The 10,734-nt window shown below is 30.5% G+C and overlaps 1 pseudogene across 1 annotated transcript in view; it reads left to right on the forward strand.

The window, feature by feature from the left end:
* LOC111294755 (chromatin assembly factor 1 subunit FAS1-like) overlaps positions 1-10,339 on the forward strand; it is a 94,193-nt pseudogene extending 83,854 nt beyond the window's left edge. Inside the window, exons 4-13 of the transcript XR_016327281.1 lie at positions 995-1,016; positions 6,062-6,072; positions 6,797-6,911; positions 6,990-7,119; positions 7,327-7,680; positions 7,789-8,071; positions 8,121-8,250; positions 8,357-8,783; positions 8,985-9,786; positions 9,856-10,339. The product of XR_016327281.1 is annotated as a chromatin assembly factor 1 subunit FAS1-like (transcript). The remainder of the gene's footprint in view (positions 1-994; positions 1,017-6,061; positions 6,073-6,796; positions 6,912-6,989; positions 7,120-7,326; positions 7,681-7,788; positions 8,072-8,120; positions 8,251-8,356; positions 8,784-8,984; positions 9,787-9,855) is intronic.
* The last annotated feature ends 395 nt before the right edge of the window (positions 10,340-10,734 follow it).

Consider the following 10,734-nt stretch of genomic DNA (forward strand, 5'->3'; position numbering starts at 1 on the left):
CATTGAAACTCTGAGTTCACTTACTTTGTGGAGTTTTAACGGTTTAATATTAATGTTGCATATGAAATTCTGAGTATTATACTTTTGACAGAGTAACATCTTCCATCAACTTTGCATCTGTACCATCATTTTCATTTGGACTTTTGGGAGGTTTAAAGAGGAATTCCTCTTCAGAGACAGTAACAACATGTAACACTGGTCATATGAGTTCAAGATTTACAGTTTTTGATTTTCAAACACTTTTTTATATAAGCAGTCCATATTCAAAGAAGCAGCCCATATTCGAAAGTACTGATACCTCAACTGCTGAATGACTATTTTGACATCTTTATAATCTTTTCTCCATATATAGTGTTACAGTTTTGGTGTTCAGTAAGAACTAACTATAATAGTTTCAGAATTTGAAGCCACTGTTATGGTGAATGCTTATTTGATTTATTCATTAGAGTGCCCATCCAAAGGATAGCTAGTACATAGTAATATCCAGGAAGGTGTTCAAGGCCACATATCCGTGACAAGAGAAGTGGATGATTATTTCATGGCTTAAACTGTCAAAAAGGTTGATGTTTGATATTGGGCTTTACTTTTTGTGTCTATATTTTATAACTAAAGCAATAGACCTTTGGATTTTTCTGTTTTTGTCTCTCTCTCCAGGCTTTTGTGTACTTCCAATGTTCTAACATTGTGTGCAAGGCTTTTGTGTTCTAACAAGCTTACCTAAGTTAATCAGGAAAAAAGAATTCTTACAGTATCTTGTGTCTATTAACATTTTTTATGCCCTGTTGGCCATCTTTCCTGCAAATTTACATGTGCTTTGCTTTCAACTAAGGAATATGTTGTTGAAGTGATTTTCATATTGATAAGAAAAAAGAATTGATTTAATGTTTAATTCTTTGGCATTTGTTCTTACATAGAATATGATGAGCAACTTTTCAATTGTAATACCTTAATTTTATGCTTGAAGTAGGTTACTGATTTTTGTGGCTCATTTCAGCAATGATAACTCTATTACAAAAGTCAGAGAATGATCAAAACCAAGGATTCAAATAGTAGTTTAAAAGCGGAATAACAGCCGCAAAATAGCGGTAGTGCCATCACCCGTTATTGGACAAAATACGGTTGAGAAATTCATTCATGACAAAAACGGAGTGTAACGACCGTAAATAATGGCATAATGAAGAATAGCGGCAATAACAGATCGTTATTGTCGTTATTTCGTTTTCTTACTCACGGATCTAATAATTTGAGAAAAAAAACAAAATTTCAAGTTTTCAACTTTGCAAAATAAAGCAATAAACTTGTAAAAATAAAAGTAAAAGCAAAAACAAAAAATAAAACTGAAACTGAAACTTTCATATTTGTAGCATCAAAATTATTTTGAGGACAAGCTAGAAAACAGATGAATTATTTCAAGTTTCAATCATTCAATCGACATTTCAGCATTCAAATTCAAATTAGCATCAAGTTTTCAATTAATATTCAAGATTAAATAAAGTAAGAAAAGAAAGTTAAATTTTATTTTTTTTTGCAAAATTTTTGTAAAATGATATTTGTTGTAAGAGTTGAGAGTTGAAAGAGAGAAACGAGGTGTATTGGATAAGTGATAATGATGAAAAGATGCGAGAGAAAATGAAAAAAAAAAAAAAAAAAAAAAAAGAAATTTTTGAAAAGCAAAGCTTCGGAGCATGAAAAAGATGAACAAGAGAAAGCAAACTGGTTTTAAATGGTTCTATTGTTTTGATACAATTAAATAAATTAAAGGACATTAAGGTAAGTACTTAGGGAGAGATTGGGTGGGGTGGGGAGTGATTAGGTGTGGTGGGGTGTAAGAGGGGTGGGAAGGGATTGGGTGTGGTGGAGTGTTGGGAGGTGGGAGTTGAATTTTTTATTTAATTTTGTAATTAATTTTTAAAATTTTTTAGATAAAATTTAATTAGAGGTTTTGAAAATTTATAATTAAAAAAATAAGAGATTGATAATTTAATATAATATATATAAAGATTTTAAATAAAAAATTTTAATAATTTTTTATGTATAAGTTAAATAAAAAATAATTAAAATTAAATATTATATTTTGATTGTGTTATATATTAATTTATAATTTTGTATCTGAATTTTAATATTTTTTTGTTGTTTTAATATTTATATTGTTGTCAATTTTTTTTATATTAGATTAATTTTTGTTATTTTTGTGTAATTATTAAAGATTGTATTTATTATATAATTATTGAAAATTATTTGTGATAAAAAAATTTATACCAATTAGTGTATAAAAAAGATTAAGTTATTTAATAAATTTAGTATTTTATGATCTATTACTCTTACTAAGATTAAAAACTAAAAAATAAAAAATATGGGTTTGAAAATTTTATTAAAATATAAGTTTGAAAATTTTTAATTTTTGAAATTTTTTTGGATAAAATCTAATTAGAGGGATTGGAAGTTTATAATTAAAAAAAAATTAAGGGATTAATAATTTAATATGATATATATAGAGATTTTAGATGAAAATTTTTGATAAATTTTTTTGTATAAGTTAGACAAAAATTAATTAAAATTAAATATTATATTTTGATTATGTTATATATTAATTTATAATTTTTATATGAAATTTAATAAATTTTTTTGTTGTTTTGATATTTATATTGTTGTTAATTCTTTTGATATTAGATTAATTCTTGTTATTTTTGTGTAATTATTGAAGATTATATTTATTATATAATTATTGAAAGTTATTTGTGATAAAAAAATTTATATCTATTAGTGTATTAAAAAGATTAAGTTATTTAATAATATTCTTAAGATTAAAAACTAAAAATTAAAAAATTTAGTGTAAAATCAATTTTTAATGAGGTAATAAGTAATATTAATATTTCTAAATATAAGTTTGTTTTATTTTTATACAAAATAGTAAGTATATCATCACGTGAAGAGTTCCCTAGTAAAGGAGTAGAGGGCACGTCAATATAGGTTGGCATTTTGAAACACCTGTGCCAAATGCAAAAGGAAATGTTTCATGTAAACTTTGTGGTAAAATTATAAAAGGAGGAATAACACGTTTTAAAGAGCACATTGCTCATAAAACTGACAATGTTACATCATGCCCCAATGTTACAGGTATGTTATATTTTAATAATTCCTTTGAAAATATTATTGTTAATTTTTTAATAAAAATTATAAAATTACATAAGCATGTGTAACTAATTTTTTTCTTTTTTTTAACTATATTATTAATAGATATAGTAAGAGAAAGTATGATGAAACTCCTTCAAGATAGCAAATAAAAAAAGTTGATAACAAAAAGAGAAAAATTGAATTTTTATCACAGTTAAAAAGGGAAGATGATTATGAAGGATTTATTGATGAAGACATCGCTACTAGACAAGCCTACGAGATAGTATCCAATCACAACATGAGTGGCACAAAAGACAAGAATTCAAACAAAGAACTAGTGGTTGGAGTAACATGTATGAAGAAGGACGAAGCTTTCATGGCATAGTTGCTGAATATTTTGAAGAAAGAACAAGGAAATCAACTCCAAATGAGTCTGAATTTTCATTAAGGGGAGCTATACCTGAATTGGTTAGAAGTAAAAGTTCAAGGCAACCAAAAGTAAGTGATTCAATTTTAAAGACATTAAGAAGAAAGATGGGTGAATCAATATCAAAATTTTTTATATATGATCGACTTTCTTTTCAGTTAGCAAATTCTCTATGGTTGCATAATTTGATTTCTGTGACAGCAGAAGTTGGCTAACATGTAAAACTTTCAACACCTTATGAGGTTTCAGATGTGTATTTAGAGTATGAGTATCAATAAGTTCATGAATGGGTTAATGGATTAAAAGCTCATTGGAATGAATTGAGTGTCACTTTGATGTATGATGGTGGACCAATAGTTTGAATCAAATGTATATTTTTAATTTTTTTGTTTACTGTAGTAAAGGGACCATTTTTTGAAAATCTGTAGATGTCTCAAGTGTTTGTAGTAGAGATGCAAACTTTTACTATAGATTATTAGATGAAGTTGTGAAAGAAATTGAAAAAAAATACATTGTTCAAATAGTTACTGATAACGAGGTAGCATTTAAGGCCATAGAAAAAAGACTAATGGAGAAGAGAAAACATTTGTATTGGACAGTATGTTCAGCTCATTGTTTGGACTTGTGCCTTGAAGATATTGGGAAGAAAAAAAAATGTGACAAAGGTTTTGGATGATGCAAATAAAGTGACTTGTTTTATATACAATCACATTTGGATTGTTAATTTGATGAAAAAATATACACAAGGGAAGCAAATACTTCGTCCTACTCTTACTCGATTTGCCATTCATTTCATACAGTTAGAAGAAATAATGAGAGAAAAGTAAGGTTTGAGAGAGATGTTCAATTCAAAGGTTAGTACTTAATAATTAGTACAACTATTTAAATTTAGCATCTTTTTATGATATCATTATTTAAAATATTAATTTAAAATATATTACTCTAAAAATTTATTGATGAATATATAAGAATTTAAAGATTCAAAATGGGGACAACAAAAATCAAGACCTGTTTATGAAGCCAAAAAAATCATTTTGAAAAAATATTTTTGAAAAAAAGCAGGCGATATAATAAAAGTTTATGAGCCTTTGATAAAAGTATTGCGCCTTGTGGATGGTGATGAAAAACCAACAATGGGCTTTATTTACGAGGTTGTGGATAGAGCTAAACAAGTAATTCCGCAAAATTATCGTTATTCTGTTGAATATGAAAAGATTATTGATAATAGATGGAGTTTCATGCACTTTGACATGCATTCAACTAGTAAGTAAACCAAGAATATAGATGGTATTTAAAAAATATGTTTATTTTTTTATACTTAAATTGTTTATATATTTATTTTTATTACTTTAATATAATATTGTTATAAATTATGTTTAAGTTACTATCTAAATCCACAATCTCAATTTGGAGTGAAACATTCTGCAAATGTATTTAAAGAAACATTAGAAAGTATAAAAGCAGTTATTGAAAGATTAGAACCTTTGATAGATACTCAAATCAGAATGATTAATCAGGTTAGTATTTAATACTATTTTATAACTTTAACATTTATTTTATGTATTAAAAATTAAATTATTTTTTATTTATTCATTTATTATTGTATTTTCAATCGATGTGATTATTATTATTTCGAGACAAGCATGAAACATTTGGTACTTCACAGGCATAAAGAGCTTGGAAGCAAATGAATCCAAGTAAATAGTAAATTAAATAATTATAATTTATTTATATTATTTAATTGTATAGTACATTCAAATTTAATTTAAATAATTTTATACAATTGAGTGGTAGATGATATATGGCACTTGTGTTCTTGAATTACAAAAACTAGCAATCAAAGTGCGTAGTCAAACAACATTTGCATCAAATTGTAAACGTAATTGGAGCACATTTAGCTATATTCACACCAAAGCAAGAAACAGATTGAAGTTTGAAAGACTTCAGAAACTTGTATATACTTATTATAACATGAGATTGAGGATAAGATATCAGAAAAGAATGAGCATTGATGAGATAAATAATAGTTTTAATCTTATTAGCCTTGACCATATTTTTGAAGATGATGATTCACTAACAAAATGGTTGCAAAAGAAAGAAAATCCTCTGTTAGATGGTCAAAACTTTGATTGATTGCCCACAGATAATTCTGATAATGAAATGAATGTGGAACAATCACGCCAATATCAAGAAAGGAATGTGTCTCATTTAAGTTCAAGTTTAACACCAAGTTAGAGTGATGATGGTGGTAGTTTAAGTCTAGATGGTGATGGTGATGGTGATGGTGATGGTGATGGTGATGGTGCGAATTTTGGTGATAATTGGATGTAAATCAACCTTACAACCTACTTGGAGGATAATTTGGGCTTGCTGCTACTGGTGGACTTTTCATTAATATGGCAGAACACGGAGTAAATCCATTTATTGAAACTAGTGAGGGTCAAAGTGCACGTACAGCTCGATCAAAAGGAAAAGCCAAGAAGCACCACTATGATATTTTTAAAGGTTCTTCATCTTCAGGTGGGAGACCAAATTCTAGTAACTTTGAGTATAGTGAATCATCTGCTAGTGCTCAAAGACATTACTATCCATCGGAACAACTTAATTTTCAACCTTTTCATGGTTATCCACCTCAAATGTATCATTTACCACAAATATATCCCCCACCACAAATGTATCATCCTCAAATATATCTTTCACGTCAAATGTATCAAGAACAAAGGCTTTAGGGATGTAGATAGAGTCAACATGGCTCTCAAAGTGAAGATAGAGACTTTGATCCTCCTTGTCATTCTACCATATGATAAAATTTGAAATATATATCAATAACTGTAGTTGATGGAATTTGAAATTATTATATTTTTAAGTTTGTAATTTTATTAAATATAGATGCTTGGTATTTAACATATTATGTTTTGTTAATATTTGATTTGTCTACAATTAATATTGAATATAAACTTGGCCAAGAAAAATTGTGGATAAACCAAATATGAATGCTTTTTATAATTTAAATAAAATTGTGAATAATTTTTTTAAAAAATAAAAAACATAGTGTCATAAACTATTTTTAAAATAATTGAATAAAAGTTTTTATAATTATAATTATAATTATTACATTTTATAATAAATTGTGCAAAAAAAAAAAAAATCACGACCACAATGATCGCAGTGATCACAATGATCTTCGTTATATCTGAAAACGCGATAAACATTACGCGACCGAAAACGTGACCGCGACCGTTATTTAAATCTCTGATCAGAACTACAAACATGATTTCATGAAAGCATCTAAAAAGCTTGTAAAAGTATTAAGTGAGGCAGGCATTCGCATGTTAATTAGTAACATGCCACAGAAGAGTGGAGCTGAGATGTATGTATTTACAACGGTTCTACAAGTTTTGTGCTTGAATTATTTTCTTTACAGTAAAAATTTTACCTGTTGACATAGGACTGAGAAAGAAGCAAAGCGAGAAGAAAAATTGTTAATAAAGCAATTGAAGAGAAATAAAAGAGAAATTGAGAAGTAGAAAAAGAACGTGGACTGTCAACTCCAAAAGGAAAAGTTGCAAAATGTATGTGTCAATTTTCAAAGTTTGCCATGTGCAGAACTGATTATTATCAATATTTTTATTTTTAGTTTTGTGGACTGTGCTATTGAAATGTGTAAATCTGAATTATTCCCAGGACAGTGATTAGTGGGCTTAACAAATTACCTATATGTTTTTTACAGTTGATGACCTTTTTACTTCTCAGATGCTCATGAACATAGTTTATTTCAAGAAAAGGAGAGAAAGTGGTTCCAGGAGGAAGCAGAAAAGGATGAAAGGTATTGTGAAAGAGAGGAGGCTGAGATGAAGAAGCAGCTGTGAAAACAGAGAGGAAGCTGATAGATATCAACGGCGGCATGAGAAGGAAGAGGCAGAATTGAAAAAGAAACTTTCGATACAAAAGTAAGCTTCAGTTATGGAACGCTTTCTCAAAAAATGTAAATCATCACCATGCTAGATTGAGGAATTGACTAAGCCAACCACTTATTCTCCATCCACCAAAAGGAGTGAAAAGGTGCCTGAAGCAATTACTCTCTCAATGGACGGTGTTCTTTCATCCAAAGAAGAAACTAATACTGATGATCTCCAGAAGTGGTTTTATCTCCAGAAGTGGTTTTCTTTGTTTTCTTTGACTTGTATGATTTTATAGGCTTTGGTTTTATATATTTCAAGTTCACATACTAGTGTTGTACTTTTCAGGTTGCACTTATCTTCTTGGCATCACTTAGGTCATTCTCTTCATTCAAATCAACAAAAGTGTTGGGGCATGCGTAGGAAACCTAAGATTGAATTGTTTAAGGAACTTAAGTTGACTGTTCTTTGTGAAGTTGTTGCTTTGATGCCGCCTTGCTTTCAGTTTCATAATTAAATTGATAATTTGTGTTTTTTCTGTATCTTCAGTAATGTTGTGGGACCTTGCTGCCCATGGAGGAAGGACCCAGATTTGGAATATTATGTTGATAGCGATGCAGAATGGGAGGAGGTACAGTAAGCTTAGATGCAAACCTCGAAATAACATTCTCATTTCACAGGAGGAGTTTGGTGAAAGCTTCTCTGATTGTGATAAAGACAAAGAAGAGGAAAGTATGCTCTAAAGCTGACAATGAAGATGAAAGTGAAGATGGATTTTTTGTACCAGATGGATATCTCTCAGAAAATGAGGTAAAAGCTAACTTCGAAGATATTCTATCTTGTTACTAAACTTCTGAACTGAAAAAGAATTGTCTAGTAATACTCAAAAATCACTGGCTCAAAGTGCTTATTTGAGGCTTGTGTGCAAGGGTTGCAAGTGGACAGGATGGAAACTGATGTTCCAGTTGGGGAGACCCAAAGTTCCCTTATTATTGAGCAAGGCGGGCAGAATGAGGAGTTTGGTGTATTGCTTTGGCAGCAGAAGTATCTAAAGAATTTAACTGAGCATGCTCTTCGAAAAAAATCAACTGTTGATTATATTAAATTTACTGCATGAAAAGGACTCTCTGTTAATAACTGAAGATCTTAATGGTTCTTCTAAATTGGAGCAGACATGCTTGTGAGCTTTGAGCATTCAGGCATGTCCTGGTGGCCCACCTGTAGAGATACCAGTAGGTAGCATGGTACATGACAATCAAGAAGCTTGTTTGTCTGGTGGGAAGGCTGGTGCAACACCAGTCTTATCTGTGGCACCAACTCCGGACTCAGATTTGCCTCTAATTGTAAGTTGGACATCCAATCAGAGTTTAATGTGAATATTATGCTTGGGAATATATTTTCTCTGCTATTCTTTAATCTTATCATAAAGTAACAGTAAGGTGATCTTATGACATGTTAGGAGCTTGGGATTTTAACTTTTCTGTCAAAAATGCTAGTGCTAAACTGCAGTGATTTTCTGCTAACGATGATCTTGCTGGTTTTAGGTATCTACAATTCAGTCATGCTCCCATGGTATCAATAGGTTAGTAGAGTCTTTGCAAGAAAAGTTTCCTTTAATTTTAAAGTCTCAATTAAAAAACAAAGTTCGTGAGATATCAGAATTCTCTGATGATAGTTGGCAGGTTAGTGACTCGTTTCCTGATTTTAGATCTGGCTCTCCGCTAGTGGCATCTCTTTCTTTTTTTTTTTCCTTTTGGGTGCTTTCGTGGATGACATAATTGTTGCTCCCCTTTTTGGGAACATTATAATACCTTGCTTGGTTTAAGTGGTTGAGTCAACCTCTAATATCAAGAAGAATGGATGCGATAGAGTAGGGAAATGTAAAATTAATTGTTTGATACTGGAAACTCATTTTCATGAATTTGTTAGCTGAATGAAGGTCTTTTTGTTTTGCATATCTTTCAGTTAATTTTCTTTCTTCCGGCCTTCTCAACTGTTTGCAAAGTTTCTGATTAATTTTGATTCTTCGAAGTTCAAGGTGGCTGATCCTTGTCAAGGGAGATATAAATTAGGTTAATTTAAAATTTGGACTTGGATTTCCAAACAAAGCTGGTGTTTACATAAATTTGATGCATGCCTTTATAAGTTGAGCAGCAGCCATCATGCCTTGTGAATGCCTTCTGATATAACACTGCACTTAATCAAACACTTCCATGCTCAATGCAGTAAATGACCATGTCGGGTCTGCTCAGTTGTCACAAACTATATATTCTACTGATATGGGGTGATCTTTTCTGCAGGTAAAGAGAGAAATCTTACTGAAGCTTGGCATGTCAATTTCACCAGGTATATAAACATCTAGTTTAATTGTTATTTTCCCTTGACTGAAACATTTTTTGTTAACCCAACTGACAGAGAATGGTGGTGGACAAACCTAAAGTATCGCTTCATTTTTCTTGAAAAGGTGCTTGCCTCCTTTGGATAAGAGTATCAGCCCCATCGAAACCTCTCCTCAGCAATTATCGAAACCAGGTTCTGCCACCCAGGAGCAACAGGGTTGAACGTACAACCATACATAACCTTACTCTTTTGCTGTTTATTTCTTCTCTTACCCCATTTTGCTCGAAACTTATGGTATGAATTTGCAAGTCATCTTGATGGAAGCTCAATGTAGTAAAATTTTGTTAAGATGATAGAGTCAGTTAGGCTGGGTATCTGGAACTTTGGTCCGTCACGTGTATGAAGTTTTTGATGGTGCATGATACAGGAGAGGCTTCCTTTCAGATCTTGGAGACCTAACTGCATCTCTTTTGTTCTAAATACATCTGAAATGTCTCCAGGAAGTTGGAAGCTTCCTTTTATCAAAAGTCGTCATAATTCATGAAACAGCTTTTTCTGCTAGCTGGTTTCCATTAATGCCTTGAATGAATTTACAATACCTATAATTTAACCTGGAGGGACCCATGAACCAAACTACTACTAACAAAGTATCCTTTGCATATGAAGGCAATGGATGAAACCCGGCACTAATATCCTCTAGTAGCGGCTCAATCTCCAGCCAAACTTAGGTCAAGCAACAACTGCAGCAAGTGGTGATCGATTGTTCATGTGGAAAAATTTTTTTTCTTCCCCTCGACCTATTTTATTTATTTATATTTTTGCAAAGGAGTTTTAAAATATTAAACAAAGAAGCTTGAAAGCTTACAAAAACAAAAAACTTTCATAACTCTAGTTATTTTATTTTTGTTAAAGAGGTAACATATCTGTAATCTATATCTATGAATCTATAAATAC

This window comes from Durio zibethinus, chromosome 14 (genome assembly GCF_047325235.1).
Source record: "Durio zibethinus cultivar Kanyao isolate XHJ-2024 chromosome 14, ASM4732523v1, whole genome shotgun sequence".
NCBI lineage: Eukaryota > Viridiplantae > Streptophyta > Magnoliopsida > Malvales > Malvaceae > Durio > Durio zibethinus.